At 43.9% G+C, this 27,040-nt stretch overlaps 1 pseudogene; it reads right to left on the bottom strand.

The window, feature by feature from the left end:
• The window catches only part of LOC124594002, a 50,116-nt pseudogene extending 23,354 nt beyond the window's left edge, over positions 1 to 26,762 (bottom strand).
• Between the last annotated feature and the right edge of the window lie 278 nt (positions 26,763 to 27,040).

The raw sequence follows: 27,040 nt of genomic DNA, 5'->3' as shown, positions 1-27,040 counted from the left end.
AGCGTCCAATGATCACGGTCCAGAGGGAATACACTGATGAGCCAAAACATCATGATTACATGCTGGACAGCATGTCATTCCACCTTTAGAATGCAACACAAAGGTGATTCTTGAGTGGCGTGGATTCAGTAAGTCCTTTGTAGGTTTCCAGTGCTACGTGGTACCCCATGTCTACGGGTAGATCACGTAATTACCGTAAATAGTGGGCTGGTGCTTTGCAGGCTCGGAACTGGCGCCCTATAGCTTCCCAGATGTGTTCCACCGGGTTCAGATCAGGCGAATTTTATGACCAAGACACCAACCTGAGTGCACTGTCACGCTCCCTAATCCACCGCAACACGATTCTAGCCTTGTGACATGGATCTTGCTGGATGATACCAGCGCCATCCAGGAAGAAGCGAAGTAATGTTTACGTGCTCCTCAGTTGTTATGGTATCTCTGATTACCATCACAGGTCCCATGAAATCCAGGTGAATTTCCCTCAAAATCATAATACTGGCCTCTCCCTCCTTCCCAGCCTGCATCCGTGTCACAATGCATGTTTCGAGCAGTGATTCTCTTGGATGACTACGATCCTGTTATGGCTATTGATCTAGTAAAACAAGAAACTGATTCATCCGACCAAGTGTCAGGTTTCCATTGGTCCACAGTTCCATCTCGATGCTCCCATGCCCAATGAAAACATAACTGGTGATGTTGTTAGGTCATTATGGGAACACGTAAGGGTCGTCTGGTATGGAGCCCTACGTTCAACAACGTGCACTTTACAGAATGGGTAGTCTCTAACCTCCATATTCTATGGAGCTTGTTTGGTTGGTTGATTTGGGGAATGAAATCGACCATGCCCTTTCAAAAGAACCATCCTGGCATTTGCCTCTGGCGATTTAAGGAAATCACGGATAGCCTAAATCAGGGTGGCCGGATGCGGGTTCAAATAGTTGTCCACCCGAATCCATTGTGTTAACCACTGCGCTACCTCGCTCAGTTTCTATGGAGAGGCGTCAGGTCACATATGATTTCACCATCGTTCAACCACTTTCGATAGATGCTCATGATGTACTAAATGATCTGCCATCTGCTCTTTGTCAAAGTCGCTTACATCAGAAGATTTGCCCATTTGCTGCCCATATCGTCAATAGAATGGTTTCCCATTCTTATAAGGTTTCCATACCCCGTCATGTATCCACAGCGCCACCAGGTGACATTCAGTTTTGCGGGTGGTTGTTGTGATCATATTTTGGATCTCGAGTGTGTAATCTTCTCCAGAGGACACCGCCTGAACGAAGTACGTAAGAATACTGTACTAACAGCCGTTATTTTGATAATTATTTATTAGGCAACCAGTTTCGACGTCGCAAGATCCCCTCGCTTCTAAACATACTGTTATTACTCAGCTGAGCCGCGAGTCTGTAGAGGGTGGTATATGTGACGTACAGTATGACTGGTCAGCATTTCCACCCGGAATTTGCGAGTGTAAGTCGGACCTTCCTTCATCCGCCTTGGTGGGTCTTGTCGTCGGATTTCCTCCTACCTGTGCGCGGTGGAGCTCTCGTAAATGTCCCGTGCAGATTCTTCATTGGCGCATTGGATGTCTCTGTCGGTGGAAGCTAATTATCTGAAATTGCTGTCGATCAACTTTGGGGCATCTATTTACTCTAAATTAACATTCAGAATGCCGTAATATCACTTTTATTCCTATTAGATCAATAATGAAACACTCATGTCACAAACTACTCGTGACCGAGAGCATGGCTACCATCGAACAAGGCAGGAAGAGCTCTTAACGCCGACTGCCGACTTTGGCAGTTACTAGTTTCGTCACAGTTCGTGGATTTCCGACCAAGTTCGTACTTACTAAGATATGCATTTGTTAATGAACGGGTGTGAATTTTAACGAGGCAAAATTATGATAAATAGCTTTAAACATCCAGAGGCTCCTCCTAGTATTCATGTTGTCATAAATGACTTTAATTATTAAATATAAATAAACAAAATCGGTGACTTTGGCGCCAAGATGGCGGTACTTCCCGTCATGTATATTACCCAGGCTAACACTTGTTGTTAAGGTCCAGCGCCGAGCCCCACCACATTACGCGTGACATATGGTCGCTTCGTCACCTAGCCAGCCAGCCAGCGTGGGAAATACTCTCCGATTCATGGCCGGCTACGGACTACAGCACTTCTTAACTATTGTGAATACATCAATGAGAGACAATAATTTATTGAAACTGGTAAAATTGTCTTCCTCACGTAAGAGGCACCTTACAACGTTCCAGTCATGGTGGTTGGTACAGCATTATTACATATCATCCACCAGCCGCTGTTCCATGCTCCTCAACAGGGGATGGAGTTACGTGTAATGAACGAAATTCTGTCTGCGCAAGCGAGGGGTTCAAAATGGTTCAAATGGCTCTGAGCACTATGAGACTTAACATCTTAGGTCATCAGTCCCCTAGAAATTAGAACTACTTAAACCTAACTAACCTAAGGACATCACACACATCCATGCCCGAGGCAGGATTCGAACCTGCGACCGTAGCAGTCCCGCGGTTCCGGACTGAAGCGCCTAGAACCGCAAGGCCACCGCGGCCGGCCAAGCGAGGGGGTTTGCATGCTCCGATGAGGCTGGGAGCTACGGCGCTGATATCTTAGCTACAGGTAGAGTCAGCCATGCCGAACAGGCCCTGGCTGAGGAGTCAGACCAAGTGTGCGGTGCGAGATGCAATTCCCTTTCCTTTCCTTACCAGCAAGAGACGATGGCCGAACCAAGTAATTCAGAGTCTCTTGCTATCCTTAGTTATCCTTTCTCATCTTCTTCTTTGTAGGGTAGGAAGAACGCTGAGGCACGGTGACGTTAATCATCCTAGAGGAAGAGAAACTGAAACGCGTCAGTGATGGATGAGATGTCTCGAATAACATTACTTTTGATTCATCTTATCGGCATCCATATCATATTCCTCCCAATCGATGACTATTTGGAACTGCTAATATGGATAATTGCAAATATCAAGCTGCTAACACATCTCTTAATTTCCCTCTGTCTCTGTAGTTGAATCTATGACCTATACTTCTTGTGCTGTATGAGTTTGACAAAGTCTTGGTTGCGTCCTTACAAAAGGTGGAAACAAAAGGGTACTGCTGGCCAGCCCGCAGAGTTTCCTAGGGAGAATAGGCACGTTATTAGAACTGAGCCATTGATAACAGGGGCAGTGGCCCAGATGATAGACGTCACATAGGCAGTTGTGAGATCTTGTGTTGCCCGAACCGGCGCTGCCATGGCGACATCAGTCAAGATTGGGTTGTATGTAGCCAGTCACTGTGAGGTACTAGACTCTGTCTAAAACAAGCTGATGTAATGAGCTGTGTCGCATGTCCAGTCACTGCAGAGCAGATTATTTCTACAAGCCAGTCTCTCTGCTCAAAGAGCATCCGGGTGGAGTTTTGTTTTTCGCTGGTAACGCCTTTCATAGAAAAACGGAAAGCCCCAGACTGGTCGAGGTATTTTCATCCCCGTTTTCTCACGGGAAGTTCAGCGGCTGTTTATTGTTAACATTTCTCCTTCTCCCCTTATGACAGAGGAAAGGCAACAACCCGACGCCATTCCATGTGATGTAAAGACTTCTGTTTCTCACAAGTGGGAAGAAAACCCTTTGGCTGTTCTTTAAAATGATATCTGTAAATCGGCGTTCAGACTGCCATTTTCTAGAAATTTTGGATGTCGGAAAACAGACCAGGGATAAACATACCCGATAAGTGGGAATTTGGAGTTCGCATTTCTCAGACTTGCATGTCCGGAAGGAAGCCAATTGGAGAACTTATAAAATATTTCCTAGGTGGGATGTCGGCTCGTTGTTTCAAAAAAATATCTCATTGGCCAATGTTTAATAAAGCATTCTGATTGCTAGAGTATTCATTTGTGCGGATGTTGTGCAGAGCAGAGAACACGAAAGTAGAACTCTTGATGAAGACGCAGAAGCAGACGCCTGCAGACCTGGAGAAGCGGCTATACTCGCTTCAGAAGTATAGCGGAGGCCACACATGTATTTCTGATGGTCAGCCAATAATACAGAGGCTGAAAGATTACCAGACGCCTGGAGACTCTGCCGTATGCAGGTCTCGAAGCTCCGACTCACCAACTATTGTGGTATTACCTGGTAGTGTAGGCCAACTGGGAATGAAGGCAGTTAGGCGTTTTTTTCGGTCCGTTGCATCTAAACATCATTACTTTCCATGATTTAACAACTGATCAAAGATTTTAAAGGATATTCATGACTCTCTGACACGATGGGACTGATCACTGCGTACCCATCCGCGGTTATATATTTAGATTATTAGGCGTGACGCATCTTGACTCAAGCTTCTTCTAATAGGTCCAGCTTTATAGAACCCAGTACGTTGTCCTCGACGGTGAGTGTTCATCGGAGGTGAGGGTATCATCTGGAGTGCCCCTGGGAAGTGTGGTAGGTCCGCTGTTGTTTTCTATCTACATAAATGATCTTTTGGATAGGGTGGATAGCAATGTGCGGCTGTTTTCTGATGATGCTGTGGTGTACGTGAAGGTGTCGTCGTTGAGTGACTGCAGGAGGATACAAGATGACTTGGACAGGATTTGTGATTGGTGTAAAGAATGGCAGCTAACTCTAAATATAGATAAATGTAAATTAATGCAGATGAATAGGAAAAAGAATCCTGTAATGTCTGAATACTCCATTAGTAGTGTAGCGCTTGACACAGTCACGTCGACTAAATATTTGGGCGTAACATTGCAGAGCGATATGAAGTGGGACAAGCATGTAATGGCAGTTGTGGGGAAGGTGGATAGTCGTCTTCGGTTCATTGGTAGAGTTTTGGGAAGATGTGGTTCATCTGTAAAGGAGACCGCTTATAAAACACTAATACGACCTATCCTTGAGAACTGCTCGAGCGTTTGGGATCCCTATCAGGCCGGATTGAGGGAGTATATAGAAGCAATTCAGAGGTGGGCTGCTGGATTTGTTACTGGTAGGTTTGATCATCACGCGAGTGTTACGGTAATGCTTCAGGAACTCCGGTGGGAGTCTCTAGAGGAAAGGAAGCGTTCTTTTCGTGAATCGCTACTGAGGAAATTTAGAGAACCAGCATTTGAGGCTGACTGCAGTACAATTTTACTGCCTCCAACTTACATTTCGCGGAAAGACCACAAAGATAAGAGAGATTAGGGCTCGTACAGAGGCATATAGGCAGTCATTTTTCCCTCGTTCTGTTTGGGAGTGGAACAGGGAGAGAAGATGCTAGTTGTGGTACGAGGTACCCTCCACCACGCACCGTATGGTGGATTGCGGAGTATGTGTGTAGATGTAGATGTAGATGAACGTCACCTCAGCTGAAAGAAGTGCTTTACGGGGATTGAGAGAAGACCAAGACATCGTCATCTTACCTGTTGACAGTGCTTCTCTCACGAACAGAATATAATAGCAAGATATACAAACTGCTCGACGATCCTGCATATAGTAAATTAAAAAGTGATCCGACGGGTAAGATCCAGAGAAAGACTGTGGATCTAATAAGGAAGCGCTCGATTCCAGCGAAAGTCGCTAAGGGATTGCGTCTAAAGGCTGCAGTTTCTCCTAGACTCTACAGCCAAGCCAAGATCCATAAGAATGGGGTGCTTCTCTGTCCCATTGTAAGTAACATAGGACCATCTACTTATTTTGTTGCCAAATACCTGACATCACTATTGGGAATTCTCGCAGGCAAATGTGACCCTCACAATCGAAACTCTGAAGATTTCATAGGTCAAATGAAAACTCTTAGACTGCAATCATCGGATCTGTTAGTAAGTTTCGATGTTGCGTCTTTATTTACAAAGGTGCCCTAGGAGGATTCTTTGGAGCTCATTGGCAACACGTTTGAGGATGGCATAGTAGCATTATTTAAACACGTGCTTATTTCAACATACTTCTTATTCATGACAAATATTTTGAACAAGTGGACGGTGTGTCAGGGTTTTTTCCGATCTATCCAGCCTGCCTACTTGAGCTACAGGACCATCCAGAGAGGGACCAGAAGAAAAGCACGCTGGAGGCAGCAGCGTTGCAGGAAAGCATCAGTATGAGTGCAGCCAGCCGTCATGAGTATTTAAAAAGAATTTCATATAACAGCATTCAGGAACTGAAAGATACAGTTAATGTGAAAGAAGAGTGAATTTTTTTGTGTGTTTCGCTCTATCTATGCAGTCCCATTACTTAGTTTATATTGTGATCAATAATCATTTGAAAGAGGAGGTCAGTCCAAAAGGGGTTTCATTACTCAAAATTCATGTTACTGAATTTGTTCTTGCTGTTGTACAGGCAACATAAAACTGTGTGAATACAACCGACCATGAAGTACATTCCTCAGTGTTATTATATGATAATACTGTTGGGGGGTGTGTGAATATTTTACTGAACAATTACTATAGGCTACATTTAAAAATGTCCCAGATGTTCCTCGCAGTTCATATGCTAACGCATTTTGCAAAGACGTCAGCAGCTTTGTGTACAAATTTTCTGTTCATGTTGTATGTACTACGCACGAAATTAGTCCCAGTTGTGGGTTCTTAATTGCTTTTCGTGTCATTTCCAGATAAAAAACTGTACGTGTTTTCTCTTTTAACTAACATCATTCAAGTATGAACTCAAAAATCGCCAGTTTTAGAAGCCACACAATTGTTTTGGTGTAGGCTGCTTTATATTACGGTGCCCGCTTCACTACGACTATATTACGGTGCCCGCTTCACTACGACGTCACGATACGGTTGCTTGGCCTTGTCTTTTAGATAGTAGTGGGTCGACCACAGGGGCGATTCTAGAAGTCGGTCAAGGGGGAGAGGCTAATGGCGTGGGAGGGGAGGGGGGGTTGGGGGAATGCAATATCGCTTAACGAAAGGAGAGATGGGGTCCTCCACCGACAAATAGGTAAAATTTGGTGTTGCTCAAAGTAGTGTTTGGTAACTGTTTTGGAGTTCAGGGTAAAAGCGTCTCTACAGGATTTGTGTGCCCAGGACAATAATACGATTTGACCCAGATGTCCGGCGATTTCCAAGTTTTTGTCTGAGGTAAGCAATTTGAGTGTTGATATGCATACCGGCATATTTAGCTTTCTTGATTATTGCAAGTGGTGCTCGTACATTTATATACATCCAGTGTATATCAATAAATAATAAGACGGCCATTTTAAGTTAAATGATATTTATTAGATAGTAAGCTATTTGCCGCTCTTATTCTTTTGTTAAAATATGTTTCAAATACATAGCATCCTATATTGCTACATAATTATTTAAAAAATGATTGAATCTGTTGAAGTAATATATTCGCTGATTTCTGAAGTCATTTTGTCCAGTGTAATATGATACTCCTTTACCACCGCCCCTGGTCGACCGATTTCAGTGTCTGTGTCCGACTAGAGTGACTAAATTTTCAAATAACTTCTGTGTGATGTACGTAATTTTGGCGTGCAACTTTCTGTGCTGTCCAACTTTCTTGCCGTAAAGCGACAATGTGCGTACTGTCTAAGAGGCATGTTAACAGTCTAGGACGGTTGACTTTTTAAAAATATCAGGAATCAGATATATCGATATTTAAAATCTATCATTATCGGTTCTCGATATACCGAGAAGATGTCGACATATCGACGGAAAAATTATCGACGTTTCAGCCCGTAAAAATGGCAGCTTCACATTGTACATATACTGTCGGTTTTAGAGCTGTAGATTAAAGCACTGGTTAATTATTAGATATTCTGTACACAACAAACTAGAAACCTGCTTATCCTCCTTAGGGCAAGAATTGAAAGGGAAACGATGCACGTCCATGCTTGGCGATAGCCACTTTGCTGACAATGGTAACTGCATGTAAGTCGCACAATGAAAGGTGTCCTTGCTTTTTCATTTCTGTCAACTCCAGCGACTTAGCAGTTGTAGTGTCACTTTTGCTTGGAGGATGTACATGTTGAAGTTTCTGTTGGTAGCGCCAAGCGCCGATTACGTCAGTATTTCCCCTCACACGTCTCTGCCCACCGCAAAGACCAGTCTTGTCGTTTAGATTTTTGTTTATCATTATCAGCAACTGCTTTTGAAGAACGCCGATGTGAAGAAATAATTTAAAAAACCTTGTTATATCACTCACAGCGTCACCATCCCCCATCTCCCCCGCCCTCCCACCCAGGGCAATCGGACTTCTTCTTTTGTGCCACATGTACTTGCTTCACACGGTCAAAGTGAAAGAATCGATGTGATGAAATCTCAAAAAGTGTAAGACTCCTTCATACAGAACAAGTAAAATTATGTTCTACTACAGTTTCAAAAGAATAGCTTAAAACATGTACCGAAAATTGTGAAAAAGATATAATATAAAGTAAGAATATCCGTATGATCATTTTGATATCGGGTGATAAAATATCGCCGACACTTATCATCGATATCTTTTTGGAAAATGACATATCAATGTATCGATATTTTCTCAACAGCCCTATAACAGACTGAGTTCTGTGTCAGATTGTCCATCGTGTACCCAGTCCTCAACTCAACCAGCTCCCTTCCCTGCTCTGTAGGAGTGAACGTGTATCAGGCCCTGATCCGGCCAGTAATGGAATATTCACGACCTGTCTGGGGATACGCGGCGAAGCAGCACCTGGACAAACTCCAGAGGCTGCAAATCCGAGCCCTCAGGAGGGCACTGCATCTATCCCTCGGATTCCCTACCGATGATCTGCAGGCAGCAGCTGAAAACCCACTCCTGAGAGAGCGTTTCCAAGATCTGGCAAGGGCTTTCTACGAGAGCTCTTCCAGGTCAGGAAACGTCCTCATCCACTCCCTAGGTCGGTAGGACATGTCCCGCGATAAGCACAAACGCCCAATGACGATCTTCGAAGATTAAGTAGAAGAGAAAATACCTATATCCAATCCCTAATTGTTTTCCTTCCCACATACTACCTATCATCTCGCCAACCTCAGGCAAGTACCAGACACATACAGAACATTCCTCACATTTCACAAACACTCAAAAATCACAGATAAAATCACACACAAACAAGTACACAGAGGAGTAAAAGCCGAAAGGCTACAAACTCCCCCACACACTTCCCCAAAGAGGGGAAAGTATAAGATGAGAGTGAGTGAGTAACAGACTGAGCAGAGTACACGGGCCGCCGTGTCTCGTTCACAGGACACTGCGCATACTACTGAACTGCTCTGAGGATGCAGGTTTAGTTTTACCTCCATTGCACCGAGTCTCTGTTGCAAACAGTATTGAAAAAGAGGTTTCTCTTTTAAAAAATGCTACGAAAGACATAAATGAATTGCAAACTACTACAGATTTTATTTCACTCACTTTCGTGAATTCCATCCCACAACAAAATTAAGAGACCTACTATATAGTATTCCTTCAGGACTTTGCTACAAGAAAAGCCTTCAATTTTGTTTGGAAACCTTCAAATTGTGGCTATCAGCCGTCACCAATTGTGTAAACGAATCGAGAATGTATGTTGTGGAGAGTAATTAAATATGTACATACAATATAATGATCTTTTCTCCGTATTTCTTTCCTTTTAAACGAGTTCCTTTCCATTACAAATCTTAAAAGCGAGTATGTGTGCTGTGATATCAGTATAAGAATCACCAGCTCGTTAACTGATGCCCTACGTGGACTTTGTGATTTAACGTCGTGTTTATCCAGAAGGCTCGATTTTGGCCCAAAAATATTATTTCTCTCTGAAATGAGTTGCACTATGTATTGTTCTATACGATATCAGGGAAAGGAAAGTGTGTGAAGTAAGTGCCGTGCACTGTAAACTAACATCTGATGGGAAATTTCACTTGCATAGTGTTTTTCCTTTTCAGAGAGATAACAATGTCGAAGAGCAGGAGGAGAAGAAATGGGCGGGGGCAGATTCATCAGCCCTCTGTTAGCGCGTGCTATGTAGCGATCGAGGTGGCACTTGGGTTAAAACACTAGCCTCACATTCTGGTCATTCAGATTTAGGTTTCCCTGAATCGTTTTAGGTAAATTCCGAAGTGGGGTCCCTTTCAAACCGACGCTGTCGATTTACTTCCCTTATCCGAGATGGTGCTGCATATTTAATGACTGTCGTCCATGGTATCTTAAACACTGATCTCACTTTTACTTCCTAGCTTATATATTTGACAACACTGCCCTCTTCGTGATAACATGATGACGTTATTGGCCAGTGGCAGCAGAACTACAGAAATGGGTTGGGTTGTTTTGGGGGGAAGAGACCAAGCTGCGTGGTCATCGGTCTCATCGGTTTAGGGATGGACGGGGAAGGAGGTCGGCCGTGCCCTTTCAAAGGAACCATCCCGGCATTTGCCTGGAGCGATTTAGGGAAATCACGGAAAACCTAAATCAGGATGGCCGGACGCGGGATTGAAACGTCGTCCTCCTGAATGCGAGTCCAGTGCGCTAACCACTGCGCCACCTCGCTCGGTGAACTACTGAATAAACTATACTCTGTACTCTGTTTGTATGTGATGTTGTCGGTGATGTGTTACCTTAAGCGATCAGGGAAATCGCAGTCATGACGTGACGTTCCTAAATGTGCATACGCCAGTTGCAGACAGTTTAATAGCTCGATCAATAGCACTGACTGAAGGATGTACTGGAGTGGACGTCCACAGTAATTTAACAAAAAGGGACAAAATTCTAAAGTAAGCATTTCTTATGTGACTATGAGTTTGGAAATACTCAAAACGCATATTTATGTTATTAGTTTATAAATTTAAAGAAACACAGGCGTCCTTCTGGGGGATTACTGATCAATCTAAGTAATGTAGAGAACACAGCCACTAGTTGGGCATCAACTGATTCATTTTCACTGGTGGCAGTCATCGAATGCAAGTATCCTCAGATATTCATTGCCTTAGTATCAACACAATGTAAGTTAAAAGTAGCACCGTTATCAACACACTTCGTGTTAACGAGAGTATCCATTGGTGCTTTTAGTACACTTTGTGTTGAAGACTGTGTCAAACGGTACTTTAAACACACTTTGTGTTCTCGGGTATCCAGTGATGATTTTAATACACTCTGTGTTGCTGATATGTTAACTGATTCTTTTAACACACTGGGTGTCGATAGTATCGAGCTGTAAACACACTTTGCGTTGATGATCGAGTGGTGCTTTTAACACACTTTACGTTGAAGGTGGTGTCGACCAGAGCTTTTAACGCACTTTGTATTGAAGATAGTGTCAAGCGGTGTTCTTAACGCACTCTTTGTTGAAGACGGCACTTTTAACACATTTTGTGTTCACGATGGTGTTGAGCTCTTAGCACACTTTGTATTGACAATGATATAGAGCACTGCTATTAACATATTTTGATGATTGTGTGGAGTTTTTAACACAATTTGTGTTGATGATGGCGCCGAACAGAGCTTTTAACAAACTTTGTATTGACATTGGCGTCGAGGAGTACTTTTAACACACTCTGTGCTGAAGATCGTGTCAAGCTGTGCTTGTAACACATATTGTGTTGACAGTGATGTCGAGATTTCAACAGACTTTGTGTTGATGATGGTGTTGATTAGTGATTTTACACACTTTGTGTTAATGATGGTGTCAAGCAGAGCTCTTAACATGCTTTGTGTTGACGAAGGAGTGGAGTGGTGCTTTTAACACATTCTGTGTTGAACGTTGTGTCAAGTGGTGTTTTTAACCAAGTTTGTCTTGATGATGGTGTTGAGTGATGCATTTAACACTTTGTATTGACAGTGCTGTCAAGTGGTGCTTTTATCATAGTTTGGGTTGACGATGGTGGCTTTTAATGTGTACAAGTTGCCACTAGGGCAATGAGTATCTAAGGACGCTCATGTCTGGCTAAAAAACTGGACAAAATAATTAAAATAGTATATGACTTGTGACTCTGTTCTGTATGTTAATTTGTTTTTTATTTTGTATATTTTTATTTTTGATTATGCAATCTTATATTACATGCTCATATTATTATATTCACAATATCCAATGACTTACACAATAGAGCTGGACTTTACCCTTATATACGACAAACGTTAGAGTGACACTAAAAATGAAAAACCTGAAATATGCTAATTAAACAAAAGTGTGTTGGCTCATCAGTGTATGATGCAATGCAACATGTGTCTCAACATTTGGTCATGCAAATTAAATTATCAGTAATAGCTGCCATGTTCAGAAGAAAAACACACAGTTTATTACATAGTGGTGGTATGCTCTGCTTGTTACAACAGTTCTAGCTATTTCTCGTGAAACTAATTCATCTCTTATTTCACCCAAAATTTCAGTGATTGCTATTTTATACAGGTTGTCCCATTTATCTGGAACGACCTAAACAACATTTTGTCCAGAAGCAAAATAAAACTATGTCAAGCAAATGTTGTTTAACTAGCAGGCAGAGATTAACTGGTGTGACTGCCTTTCTTGCAACTTTTTTCGTTATGGAGATATGAACAGCATTTCGCCATTTTTGAGCAGCACCTTGCATTTTTTATTTCGTAATCCACTTACTCTCCTCAAGACTTGTTAGAAACATCATAGTATGTAATACCGAACTGACTTTGACTCTCCTGTACACAGAGCCGATGTACACTAGGGCAGTTGACTTTCTTCAGTGGAAGGTTAGTGTGAGTGCAATATATACTACAGCAGATACAGTAGAAATGTTACATGTGGTACAAAAGTACTACAGTACTGTACTACGTATATCTGTATTGTAAATAAGAAAACATTATTGCAAGTACTTTCCTGCTTTCTGCTGTAGATACGAGACCGCGTCATATCTAATAAAACTGCTAACGTCTGCTGCTATCGCAAGCAACCTTCATCAGGGAAAGTCATCCTATTGAAGACTGTCTTCAATAGCAGCCGAAACAACGTTAGTAGTTTTATCACATCACTACACAGTCACACAGCCAGAAGGATTTCACTGAAATTGACACCAGCCGTAAAAGCCTACGCCCTTACAATAAATTAATACTACCCGAAGGTTCCCTTCCTTCCTTTTCCACACTTATCCATAACAACCTGAACATCCGTACAACACAGAACTTACTGGCAAGTAACGTTTCTTTCTTCCTCTGTGACTGTTGACCAATGAAGAGAGTATGTATCAGTACCAAATGTCTGTAATACACTCCTGGAAATTGAAACAAGAACACCGTGAATTCATTGTCCCAGGAAGGGGAAACTTTATTGACAAATTCCTGGGGTCAGATACATCACATGATCACACTGACAGAACCACAGGCACATAGACACAGGCAACAGAGCATGCACAATGTCGGCACTAGTACAGTGTATATCCACCTTTCGCAGCAATGCAGGCTGCTATTCTCCCATGGAGACGATCGTAGAGATGCTGGATGTAGTCCTGTGGAACGGCTTGCCATGCCATTTCCACCTGGCGCCTCAGTTGGACCAGCGTTCGTGCTGGACGTGCAGACCGCGTGAGACGACACTTCATCCAGTCCCAAACATGCTCAATGGGGGACAGATCCGGAGATCTTGCTGGCCAGGGTAGTTGACTTACACCTTCTAGAGCACGTTGGGTGGCACGGGATACATGCGGACGTGCATTGTCCTGTTGGAACAGCAAGTTCCCTTGCCGGTCTAGGAATGGTAGAACGATGGGTTCGATGACGGTTTGGATGTACCGTGCACTATTCAGTGTCCCCTCGACGATCACCAGTGGTGTACGGCCAGTGTAGGAGATCGCTCCCCACACCATGATGCCGGGTGTTGGCCCTGTGTGCCTCGGTCGTATGCAGTCCTGATTGTGGCGCTCACCTGCACGGCGCCAAACACGCATACGACCATCATTGGCACCAAGGCAGAAGCGACTCTCATCGCTGAAGACGACACGTCTCCATTCGTCCCTCCATTCACGCCTGTCGCGACACCACTGGAGGCGGGCTGCACGATGTTGGGGCGTGAGCGGAAGACGGCCTAACGGTGTGCGGGACCGTAGCCCAGCTTCATGGAGACGGTTGCGAATGGTCCTCGCCGATACCCCAGGAGCAACAGTGTCCCTAATTTGCTGGGAAGTGGCGGTGCGGGCCCCTACGGCACTGCGTAGGATCCTACGGTCTTGGCGTGCATCCGTGCGTCGCTGCGGTCCGGTCCCAGGTCGACGGGCACGTGCACCTTCCGCCGACCACTGGCGACAACATCGATGTACTGTGGAGACCTCACGCCCCACGTGTTGAGCAATTCGGCGGTACGTCCACCAGGCCTCCCGCATGCCCACTATACGCCCTCGCTCAAAGTCCGTCAACTGCACATACGGTTCACGTCCACGCTGTCGCGGCATGCTACCAGTGTTAAAGACTGCGATGGAGCTCCGTATGCCACGGCAAACTGGCTGACACTGACGGCGGCGGTGCACAAATGCTGCGCAGCTAGCGCCATTCGACGGCCAACACCGCGGTTCCTGGTGTGTCCGCGGTGCCGTGCGTGTGATCATTGCTTGTACAGCCCTCTCGCAGTGTCCGGAGCAAGTATGGTGGGCCTGACACACCGGTGTCAATGTGTTCTTTTTTCCATTTCCAGGAGTGTATTTAGGTCGTGAAATGTTCATACGGGAGCACAGTATGAGCTATATTGGATTTACACGTCGGATTAGGGTTCTGCAACCTATCATCGTGGCAGCAGAGCTATTCGAAGGTCATACAGGGTAGCTGGGATACTTCATTACGTGAGTCTGCTGCAGGAACCGCGTCGCAGCTCCACTTGCCAGAACCGCCTCCTCTTCTTGGATATGGCTGGCGCTGCTTTGCATATTAACGGCGTGCGCTGCAGGGCGGATGAGATGTGCTGCGCGATCTGAGGCTGTGCATGTGAGTACAGCTCGCACCAACAAACCTGCAAGCTTCATGTCCCAGTACTATTTACGCGACTAAACGTCACAGAAACCGCATACGCAGACCAATGACGCACAACGGACAGCTGCTAATGACCAGATAAACACTAGAAATAAAGACGCTGAACGTACATAATCTATGTAAATAAACATGTAAATGTTCATTTGTTCAAAATCTTAAAGCTTTGAAAGTTCTTCACCGATTGCTTTCAAATTTCGACACAACGTTGCATTCGAATACGTGCGCGTTTTTATACAACTACTGCAGCGCCACATTTCACATACAAATATATATGTAATGATTACAGGGGAAATCTATGTAAAAATGTAAATGTTCGTTTGCTCAGAATCTTAAATCTACGGAAGTTCTTCACCTGCTGCTTCGAAATTTTGACACAAATACGCGTGTGTTTATATAACCATTTTTTAAAGATATGTAATATATAAATAAATACGTGACGTAATCTCGAAGGGCTCTTGACCGATTTACTTCAAATTTTACTCAATACTCTAATGAACATTCGGACGTACAAATGCTATATATCTTTAACAAATGTAATATATAAATATGTACGTAATATATGAAGGAGAAACATTGTTACCAAAAATCACAAAAAGTACTCGACCGAATTACTTCAAGTTTTTACACGGTACCGTACATAACGTTTGGACATACACAGGCTGTATATTTTTAACATATGTAATAAAAGGTTTTACATCATCTTGGTTCGGAGAGTTCCGGAACAGAGATCAACATAAACATCATTTCCGCCATTTTTATTGCTCATGAAAACCACACACTGCATGTTGTACCACCATACAGCGAGATCTCCAGAGATTGTTTTGCAGACTGCTGTACACAGCGGTACCTCTAATACCCAGCAGCACGTTCTCTTGCATTGATGCATGCCTGTATTCGTCGTGGCACACTATCCACAAGATCATCAAGGCACTGTTGGTCCAGATAGTCCCACTCCTCAACGGCAATTCGGCATAGATCCCTCAGAGTGGTTGGTGGGTCACGTCGTCCATAAACAGCCCTCTTCAGTCCATCCCAGGCATGTTCGATAGGGTTCATGTCTGGAGAACATGGTGGCCACTCTAGTCGAGCGATGTCGTTATCCTGAAGAAAGTCATTCACAACATGTTCACGATGGGTGCGCGAGTTGTCCTCCATGAAGACGAATGCCTCGCCAATAAGCTGCCGATATGGTTACACTATCGGTCGGAGGATGGCGTTCACGTATCGTACAGCTGTTACGGCGCCTTCCGTGACCACCAGCGTCGTACGTCGGCCCCACATAATGCCACCCCAAAACAGCAGGGAACATCCACCTTGCTCTTCTCGTCCTAAAGAAGAATTTAAGCTTTTTGACTCAAAAGTTAAATTCAAAAATTTGTTAAGAGACAGGCACTCGCTGGACAGTGTGTCCAAGGCGTTCTTCCTGACCAGGTTGCCTCCAAAGACGATTGTCTGGTTGACGGCATATGCGACGCTCATCGGCGAAGAGAACGTGATGTCAATCCTGAGCGGTCCATTCAGCATGTTGTTGGGTCCATCTGTGCCGCGCTGCATGGTGTCGTGGTTGCAGAGATGGGCCTCGCCATGGACGTCGGGAGTAAATTTGCGCATCATGCAGCCTACTGCGCACAGTTTGAGTCGTAACACGATGTCCTGTGGCTGCACGAAAAGCACTATTCACCATGGTGGCGTTGCTGTCAGTGTTCCTCCGAGCCATAATTCGTAAGTAGCTGTCATCTACTGCAGTAGTAGCCCTTGGGCGGCATGAGCGAGGCATGTCATTGACAGTTCCTATCTCTCTGTATCTCCTCCTCGTTCGAACAACATAGTTTTGGTTCACTTTGAGACGCCTGGACACTTCCCATGTTGAGAGCCGTTCCTGGCACAAAGTAACAATGCGGACGCAATCGAACCGCGGTAGTGACCGTCTAGGCGAGATTGAACTATCGACAACAGGAGCCGTGTACCTCCTTCCTGGTGGAATGACTGGAACTGAGGTCAGGGATTTTCTCTGCCTCGTGATGACTGGGTGTTGTGTGATGCCCTTAGGTCAGTTAGGTTTAAGTAGTTCTAAGTTCTAGGGGACTGATGACCGTAGATATTAAGTTCCATAGTGCTCAGAGCCATTTGAACTGGAACTGATCGGTTGTCGGATCCCCTCCGTCTAATAGGCGCTGCTCATGCATGGTTGTTTACATCTTTCGGCGGTTTTAGTGACATCTCTGAACAGTCAAAGGGACTGTGTCTGTGATACAATATCCACAGTCATCGTCTGTCTTGAGGAGTTCTGGGAACCGGGGTGATGCAAAACATTTTTTGATGTGCGTATATAATAGTAAAACTTTGTTAGCAAACAGGAAATTTGTATTTCGGGCTTTTCGGCTTATGATCAGAATACTGCTACTTTTACTACTACCACTACCACTACTTTATCTGAATTTGCAATAACAATAAACAAAGCTCAAGGAGAGAGAGAAGGAGGAAGAGAAGATGGACAGAGAGGTGGGAAGAAATGGATATAAAAAGTGGAAAGGAGGAGACGGACAGAGGGAGGGGGCAGGAGGAGATGGAGAGAAAGGGGGAAGAGGGAGAGAGAGGAAGCAGGAGGAGAAGATGGACAGAGAGGTGGGAAGAAATGGATATAAAAAGTGGAAAGGAGGAGACGGACAGAGGGAGGGGGCAGGAGGAGATGGAGAGAAGGGGGGAAGAGGGAGGGAGAGGAAGCAGGAGGAGAAGATGGACAAAGAGGTGGGAAGAAATGGATATAAAAAGTGGAAAGGAGGAGACAGACAGAGGGAGGGGGCAGGAGGAGATGGAGAGAAGGGGGGAAGAGGGAGAGAGAGGGAGCAGGAGGAGAAGATGGACAGAGAGGTGGGAAGAAATGGATATAAAAAGTGGAAAGGAGGAGACGGACAGAGGGAGGGGGCAGGAGGAGATGGAGAGAAGGGGGGGAAGAGGGAGAGAGAGGGAGCAGGAGGAGAAGATGGACAGATAGAGGTGGGGGGAGGTGATGGACAGAGGGAGGGTGGGAGGAGAAATGGACAGACACAGGGGAGAAGGAGATCAGGTTGGATGTCCAATTCCCACATATATTGGAAACATGTGAATTCTCTTTCCTTTCTTTCCATTTAATCAGAATGAGCCACAGCAACGCATGATTGGGAACAGCTAGTTTAAAATAAACGCGCTTATGCAGTATCGTACACAGATGAACAAACACACACATACACGATGGGATGTAGATTGGAGGCGATAAGGCAAGACACGGTGATACAGGGCGGATGCAGAACAGGAATGCCTAGTGTCACATTTCGGATACCATCACTAAGGAAAGGAAATATCCAACGAAAAAGCTAGACACTAAACACAAACCAAACTTCCAAAGAAGTTGTGAATGTGCAAGAACTTGTGTTACAAAGTATGCTCCAACAACTGGCGAAATGTGTAGTTCTGACAGAAAGGATGGACTGCAGGCAACAGGTGTATCTCAAAATGAGAGTAGTCAGAGAACTTATACCCTGCAGTCGCTAAAAGGCTCACATTCCGACAGTATGTAACGGAACTTTTTTGACAGTCCCAGCAAATAGAAATGTATAAAAAATGATGAATCTCCGAATTAAAAAGGTTGTAGCCTATCCTCCATGTCATTCATTCTATACCTTGAGAACAAAATAAGGGAAAACAAAGAGAAATTTATAAAGAATTAAAGTTAAGGAAAAGAAATAAAATATTTAAAGACTGCCGATGATATTGTAATTATGATAGAGACAGAAAAGGACTTGGAAGAGCAATCGTAAGGACTAGATACTGTCTTAAAAAGATAAAAGAAAAAACGAGGGGTAACGTAGTGTAGTGAATCAGATTCGGAAATACAGTAGTAGTTTAGTATTGTTATTTGGACAGTAAAACGATGTAAGGTGGCCAAAGTAGAGAGGATATAAAACGCAGATTGGTAATAGCAAAAAAAAAAAAAAAAAAAAAAAAAAAATCGTTTCTGATAAAGAGAAATTTGTTGCGAGTGTAATCGAATATAAATTAAAATGTTTGGTGGTATTTTCTGAAGGTTTTTGTCCAGAGTGTAACTTTTCAAAGAAGCGAAACGTGAACGACGAAGTTACTATGGCAGTACAGTAATAGCTTTGAAATGTGATGTTACAGGAGAAGATTAGATTTACAGAGCGCATAAATAGTTAAAACACAGTGAATCGGACTGGGAAACAAAAGAAATCTGTGGCACGACTTCACTAAAAGAAGGGATCGTTTGATAGGACATATCCTGTGCGCAAGAAGTCGTCGATAAGATAATGAGGGTAAGCGTGGGTAGAAGGAGACCAAGGATCGCATTGTAGTAAGCAGATTGAGATGGATGTAGGTTGCTGTAATTATGCAGAGATGAAGAGTCTTGCACAAGATAGAATATCGTGGTCGGCTGAAGACAACTACAACAGGAAGAGTCGCCACCGAACCTCCCAGTTAATGGAACTTTCTCACAGGAAATATCTACGTCCGCAGTCGCTAACGTAGCACTGCGCAAGCACTCAGGCAACCAATTTTCTAGTCCATCTACATCCACGTCACTACTTTTCAAATAGCTTTGAAGTCTATAGAAAAACGCACTTCTCATTGTATGACATAATAAGGTTTCCTCCCGTTCCATTCGGTTGGTGAGCGTGGGAAGAACGGCTGTTTAGATGCCACCGTGCCTGCTGTAATTTTTCGAATCTTGTTTTCGAGGTTCTTACGGAAGCGATACATACGGGGCTGCAGTTTATTCCTGAACTAGTTTTTACCTGCAGCTTCAGCCGCTTATGTATATGTCACATATATTGCACACATCTCCTCCTCCCCCTCTACCTGTCCATCTTCTTATCCCCCTCTATCCCCACCTCCTCCTTCTTCCTCCCTCTTTCCATATCGTCCTCACCAGACTTTCTGTCCATCGTCTCCTCGTCACAGTCTCTCTATCCATCTCGAATGTCACCCCAACGGGAGGAGATTCTTAGCCCAACAGTACTTTTCTCGAAACAATAAGCAGTGTGTATGCCAATTTTGATTGAAATCGATTCAGTGGTTTAGGAGGAGATGTGGAAGACTCATATATACAACCATTTTTATAATATACAGGTGGATTTTTTTATCTCGAGACATCGAAATATCTCAAAACCTACGCATCGGATTAAAAAACGGAAAAATACATATTCAATATTTTTAAAAATGCTAGCCGGCATACCAGTGTTGACCCCTTGGCACCACTTACGGGGGGTGGAGCAGAGAGCAGCTTTTAAGTCTTTAGTTGAAACGTCCCATTTTTGTTGTAGGTTCCGATTCTGTGGGAAATAATACGTAACTTTTGTATGTAACACTTTTATCGTCGTGCAACAGTCAGCGCTGTAACCGACAAGTGGCACAATATTGAGTTCCAAAACGGTATTATCTCAAGAAAAATGCATTGGACCCAAAAACAGAGAACTGGACGTGTTCAGTAATTGTGAAAAAAGTTTGAGGTGTGTTCTCTCAAATTTTATCAACATTGTTCTAATTTACAAGAATTATTTCGCAGTAAGTGCTCAACCTACGTATTCCTGTCCACCAATGTGGCTTCCGTTCAAATTTCTCCTCCGATGACCAATTCTTCTACCTCATTCATCTCCTACACCACCAAATCAACCCATTTTTGTCTCCCTTGATCTAGAAAAAGCATATGACCGTGAAAGGTATGTGCTAAGGTCCGATCAGGGTAGCTCCAGAAAATAGTCGGTAGTTGCCAGCCGCAAGGTGGAATGAGTATAATATCTTTGAGTAGGAGGATCTTTGATGGTTAAGAGAGCTGGGCGCGTGCAGTAAAAAACCGTTGAGTCGCAGGTAGGTGCCAGGAGGAAGCAGACAGCTTTAAGGGAGGAGTCGCAGCTAGGTGCCCGGAGGAAGCAGACGTGTGGTGACAGCTGTAAGGTAGGTCGCGCTCGCTGCCCCAGACCAAACCTTACCACGTAAATGAGAGAAGATATATAATGATTTCAAAATGGTTTTGTTAGATAATATTCAGAGTAAGGATTTGTATGTCTAAGGTTTGACACAGTAAGCGTTTGGCAAAATTTTTTTAAGAATGTTTCGTGCTACGGTAGGTTTTGTGTATGACTTAAAATTTTAACAATATATATATTGAGATCAACATTGTGTTTCTAACACCCTGAATCATAATCCAAATCCTTTGCTTAAACTGAATATGAAAATGAGTAGTAGAGTAAAGTTACCCACCAATGAAAGAACCAAGTAAACATCAGGGCCAAAAGTTAATTTTCCAGTACCATCTTAATGCCATTGCACAAACGGCATTATTCTCTTACATTTTATTGCTGAGTCAAATACATGTTGCATTTCTGGCAAAATGGAGGAGTGCAAGTAACAAGTTCACAGACACAGTCAGAAGCAGGTTTGCTGAATAATTAATTTAGAACAATCTTACCACTGATACTTACACAGAATAAAAGGATACAATTTTGGTTAGATACTTTCAACCGTGCATTCCGGCTTCCTCTTTAAGCTCCTGACCTATGCACTTCCCATAAATTATGTGCACCTTATCGCATCCTTTCTCCCTAAGCGTCCGTCTTATTTCACTGTCACCATCAACAACACAAACCTCCGTATCCTTTATCCCACTCCAGGTGTGCCCCAAGGATACATCTTCTCTCTCTTCTCTCCTCTCCCGTGTATCCTGTACACTGCCGATATGACAAAGCTACTTCCTCCTGTTCATCTATTTCGGCATATCGATGATACCACCTTCCTCAACCTCTAACCTACCCTCTAGAAATCCCAAAGATCCCTCCAGCTCCATCTCGATCTGTTCACCTCCTGATGTAACCAGTGGCTCCACAAAACCAACCCCACCAAAACCCAGGCAATGATTAAAGGCCAAACCACTCTCAGCTTTCGCTCCTCCCATCGCCTGTACATCCTATTCAGCTAACTTACACACTAAAATACCTCGGACTAACACTTGATATGGAACAGCCCTACTACTAACCATTCAACATAAAGCCCACAGCAGACTAAAATTACTAAAACTACTGGCCGAATATGGGGATTGGACTCTTCCACGATTCTCCACATCTATAAATCCCTGATCTGATCCGTCCTCTGCTATGCAAATGTTGTTTGGATTTCACCTCCTCCCTCCTTTTATAACGTCCTCCAGATTCTCGAACGCCGTGCACTCCACCTAGCCCTACAGATCCATTTACCCTCCCCCTCTTGAATCCTGTACCAGCTTATAAAACACCCCGTCCCACTCTTCCATCTTCAACACCTCTGAGTGTCGACACTAACCACCGCTAGTTTCCCCACTGCTCACTCATCCTGGTACTCTACTGCCCAGCACTACACGTCCACACTTTCCCCAACTTCACATCGACTTCCCTTAGCCAACCATGAAATCTGCCCTGATATATAGCCGCCCTAGTTCTAAGACGAGTCACCCCTTCTTCCCTCGTTAGGGCCTCCTTCTTCTCCACCCACATCCTAAAGCTTGGCCTGGAACTGCATCCTTCTGCACTCTCTCAAATCCTTCCTCCAAGCATCTGCCCACTCAAACACCCTCTTACGTACTACACTGACTGCTACGTTCCCCGGCTACCCCTATACCTGGCAGTCCACATCCATTCTTCGCTTCACTCGTCTATGTCCGTATCTTAATCAGTCAAAACCTCAGCTTTTTACTTTTCATTTTACGCAACTGTCCATCTGTCTTTTGTATTTTCTGAAACGTTCATTTGCCATTTCAGTTGTGTAAATATTTTACTTACTCAACAAATCAGCCTTTTATATTTTAGCTTATGGAACCGACGATCTGTCTTATTATTCTGTCAAACATTCATTTTTGTCAACCGTCGTGTCCAATTTTATAATTCGTTTAAAACTCTTACTATTATATGGCTGAAGAGCGGCGATTTGTATCACATGTGGGGCGAGGTGGAAGGCTCGGGCTCTGAGCACTATGGGACTTAACATCTATGGTCATCAGTCCCCTGAGGTGGAAGAAATTAAAAATAAAGATAAAGGGTGAGTGCTCAAAAACGTCGCCACCCGCTCCAATGCATTTATTTATCCGCACATTGATTGACTTGACGCAACTGGGAAGTGTTTTCGTTGAAATCTAATGACATGCGTTGGTGATACGTTGAATCATGTCACCCCGCGTTATTATTATTATTATGAACTCAACTCTTCAAGTAACGACACAAACAAAAGTCAGGCCAAGTAAACTCCGGCGATCTTGCAGCCAAGACAATAGACCGCCTCACCCGGTCCACTGACGATAGTACAAGCAAACTAGTACTTCCCGCGCTGCAACAAAATAACGCGCTGGACAGCCGTCGTGTTGAAACCGCATTGTTTGTCGCAAGTCCAAGAGAAGTATCCTACCAAAAATGGAAGATCTTTCTCCAAGGATGTTCGTTATTTATCACCATTTAAGGTGCTATCGATGAAGAATAGACCAACGAGTTTGTCACCAAAAATTCACATTCCACGGACGGGTGATGTACGATTTTGCTGCAACCAATGTGTGTTTTCCACATTCCAATAATGCATCTTGAGTTGATTAATCGTACTGCGGTTCGTGAAGTTCGACTTCTCAAAGAACAGTACTCGAGCGAAGAAACTGGGGTCAATTTGTATTAGCTGAAGTGACTACTGGCAACATGGAATCATTGCCATGAAATTCATGATTGAGGGAAATGCGAAACGGATGACATTTTCTACGGCTCAAAATTCGGCAAACCGTAGTCTAATTCCCGAGTCACGACTTAACTGCCGAGTTATGAAGTAGGGGTTATGATTCACTGCAGCTAATATCAGAGTTTCAGTATTCTCGCCAGCGACTACTCTTCGACGGTTCCCTCATTGGAGAAGTGTCGAATAACTCGACAAAAAGAAGCGGGTGATCACACCCTGTTTCGAAAACGTTGAGCATAAAGGGTTACAGCATTATCGGCATTTTGAAGCTTTCTCTTCTATCACTGCACTGTAGCTAATGGCGCAGTCGGGTTTTTTCACTCCTACGAGTGGAGCGGGCTATTTGAGATCCAGCTCAGTAAGAATCGCTGGTAGCGGGGCATTGGGAATAAATGGGAGGCACTTACGACATACGCCTTACTGCCAACGGAAGCCTCCAGAAAACCTTGGTTGGAACCAGGTGATTGGAACCACATCACTTTATTTCTGGGGCATCCCAGCCAACAATTGAAATGTTGAGTATGTACGAGAAGTGTAAGTGTTGGATATGTGTGTATGTGTTACTGAACAGAGTGAAGTGTTGCGACGCAGTCAGGTTACGAAGAAACATATTTAAGAAATGAGGGACGACGTACTCACAATGAGTTTAGGACAGCTAATGAATGAATTAATGTTGCTAAACAGCTATGCGGAGAAAACTGCATAACAAGGAGTCGTTTGCCAAATACGTGTGTTTCTATATTTTCGATCCAATGCATTTTTTCGAGATAATACCGTTTTGGGACTAGTGTTATTTGTCGTGAAACGACAGAAGTGCTACGTACTTTTTTCCACATAGAATCCGCTTCCACAATAAAATGGGATATTCCTGTTTAAGATTTCAAAGTTGCCTCCCCGCCCCATTTCTCGGGGAGAAGCCGAGGGGTCAACATTGGTATCGCCGGATAGGATTTTTAAAAATATTTAACATGGTCTTTTTCTTTTTTTGTTTTGATGCGTAGTTTTTGAAATATTTCATTGTCTCAAGATAAAAAAAACTCATCCTATGTACAGATTCCTCAATAATGGAAAAAGTCACCTTATATACAGATTCCTCAATAATGGTTCTTGAAACATCGTAAGCTGGCTTTCGCGGGATAGTGAACATCATTCTTCATCTGCCAGTTCAGGCTTATTAGCATATCAGCGACGCTCTCCCGCGAATCAAACAAACCTGTTACCAGTTGTACTTCCTCTCTTTTTAAACGTTCCATGCCTTTGTCAGTTCTGTCTAATACAGCAGTCACAGGCTTGAGAAATATTCCACGATGGAATGTACCAGCATTTTTTAAACAGCAGACTGATCCTATTTCCTCGGTGCCCGGCCAGTGGACTGGACTTGTTTTACCTCATATTGAGCCTGTGGAATCATTCCATTTCACATCCCCGCAAATTGCTACACTCAGTTATATGTATGTGTCGATTTGGCCAGATGTGACTCACTGGTATTGTAGTAATACGATAATTCTTTGTGCTTCAATACAAGTGGGAGGTCTGTTTTAATATTAGCAAGATGACGACATATTGAAAGTAATGTTTGGGGGCAAAAGTACGTCTCGTTGGTGTGTACAATGATCGATCATCAGGCTCTGAGCTTGTGAAGTGGAGAAAATGAAAAAAACTGTCCATAGCAAAATGGTTCAAATGGCTCTGAGCACTATGGGACTTAACATCTGAGGTCATCATACCCCTAGAACTTACAACTACTTAGACCTAACTAACCTAAGGACATCACACACATCCATACCCAAGGCAGGATTCGAACCTGCGACCGTAGCGGTCGCGCGGTTCAGGACTGAAGCACCTAGAACCGCTTGGCCACAAAGGCCGGCTGTCCATAGCACCTAATGGCGTTAAGTATAAGGGGCGGTCAAAATGTTCCCGATCGAAGGTCGTACAGTTCAGAATCGGTATACCAATCAGGCGTAATCGCCGTGAGCGCTGATACAATCATCCCATTGAAGTGCTAGGTTGAAGATACCCGTTTGGTAAAACACCGAGTCCTGCTGTGTGAATAAGTCTGTGACTACCTTCCGCTGAATAGGTCAGGAGTTCACTACGCTCAGCTGGCGGCTACACGGGTAGCGGAGGCTGTGTGGCGTGGACTGGGCGGTTTTTTAGGTTAGAAGGCCTCGGGAAAGTACGGGGTGGGCTGCAATCTCAGAGGGTGCATGGCAAATACAGGACGTGCTTGGATCAAGGAACAGTCTGAATTGTAGTTGTAAATTGTTGTAGTTGTGCTGGGAAAGTCCCTGAGCTTCAAGCCCTAATAGAAAGCACAGAAGCTGAGATCGTTATAGGTATAGAAAGCTGGCTAAAGCCTAAAATAAGTTCTGCAGAAATTTATACGAAGTCTCAGACGGTATTCAGGAAAGATAGATTAGGCAGAATTGGTGGTGGAGTGTTTGTGTCTGTCAGTAGTGGTTTACCTTGTAGTGAAGTCGAAGTAGATACTCCGTGCGAATTGGTGTGGGTGGAGGTTATACTAAACAGCCGAACTAAGTTAATAATTAGCTTCTTCTATCGACCCCCAGACTCCGATGATATAGTTGCTGAAACAGTTCAGAGAAAATTTGAGTCTAGTAACAAATAAATACCCCGCTCATACGGGTATAGTTGGTGGGGACTTCAACCTTCCCTCGATATGTTGGCAAAAATACTTGTTCAAAACCGGTGGTAGGTAGAAAACATCTTCCGAGATTGTCCCAAATGCTTTCTCCGAAAATTATTTCGAGCAGTTAGTCCACGAACCCACGCGAATTGTAAATGGTTGCGAAAACACACTTGACCTCTTAGCCACAAGCAATCCAGAGCTAATAGAGAGCATCATGACTGATACAGGGATTAGTGATCACAAGGTCGTTGTAGCTAGGCTCAATACCGTTTCTTCCAAATCCACAAGAAACAAACGCAAAATAATTTTATTTAAAAAAGCGGATAAAGTGTCACTAGAAGCCTTCCTAAGAGACAATCTGCATTCCTTCCGAACTGACTATGCAAATGTAGACGAGATGTGGCTCAAATTCAAAGATATAGTAGCGACGGCAATTGAGAGATTCATACCTGATAAACTGGTAAGGGATGGAACTGATCCCCCATGGTGCACGAAACAGGTCCGAACGCTGTTGCAGAGGCAATGGAAAAAGCGTGCGAAGAAGTTGAGAAGAACGCGAAATCCCGAAGATTGGCTAAAATTTACAGACGCGCGAAATTTGGAACGGACTTCAATGCGAGATGCCTTTAATAGGTTCCACAACGAAACAGTATCGAAATTTGGTAGAAAATCCGAAGAAATTCTGGTCGTATGTAAAGTACACAAGCGGCAAGACGCAGTCAATACCTTCGCTGCGCAGTGCCGATGGCACTGTTACCGACGA

Source organism: Schistocerca americana, chromosome 1 (genome assembly GCF_021461395.2).
Source record: "Schistocerca americana isolate TAMUIC-IGC-003095 chromosome 1, iqSchAmer2.1, whole genome shotgun sequence".
Lineage (NCBI taxonomy): Eukaryota > Metazoa > Arthropoda > Insecta > Orthoptera > Acrididae > Schistocerca > Schistocerca americana.
This window is presented reverse-complemented; position numbering and strand designations above follow the sequence as displayed.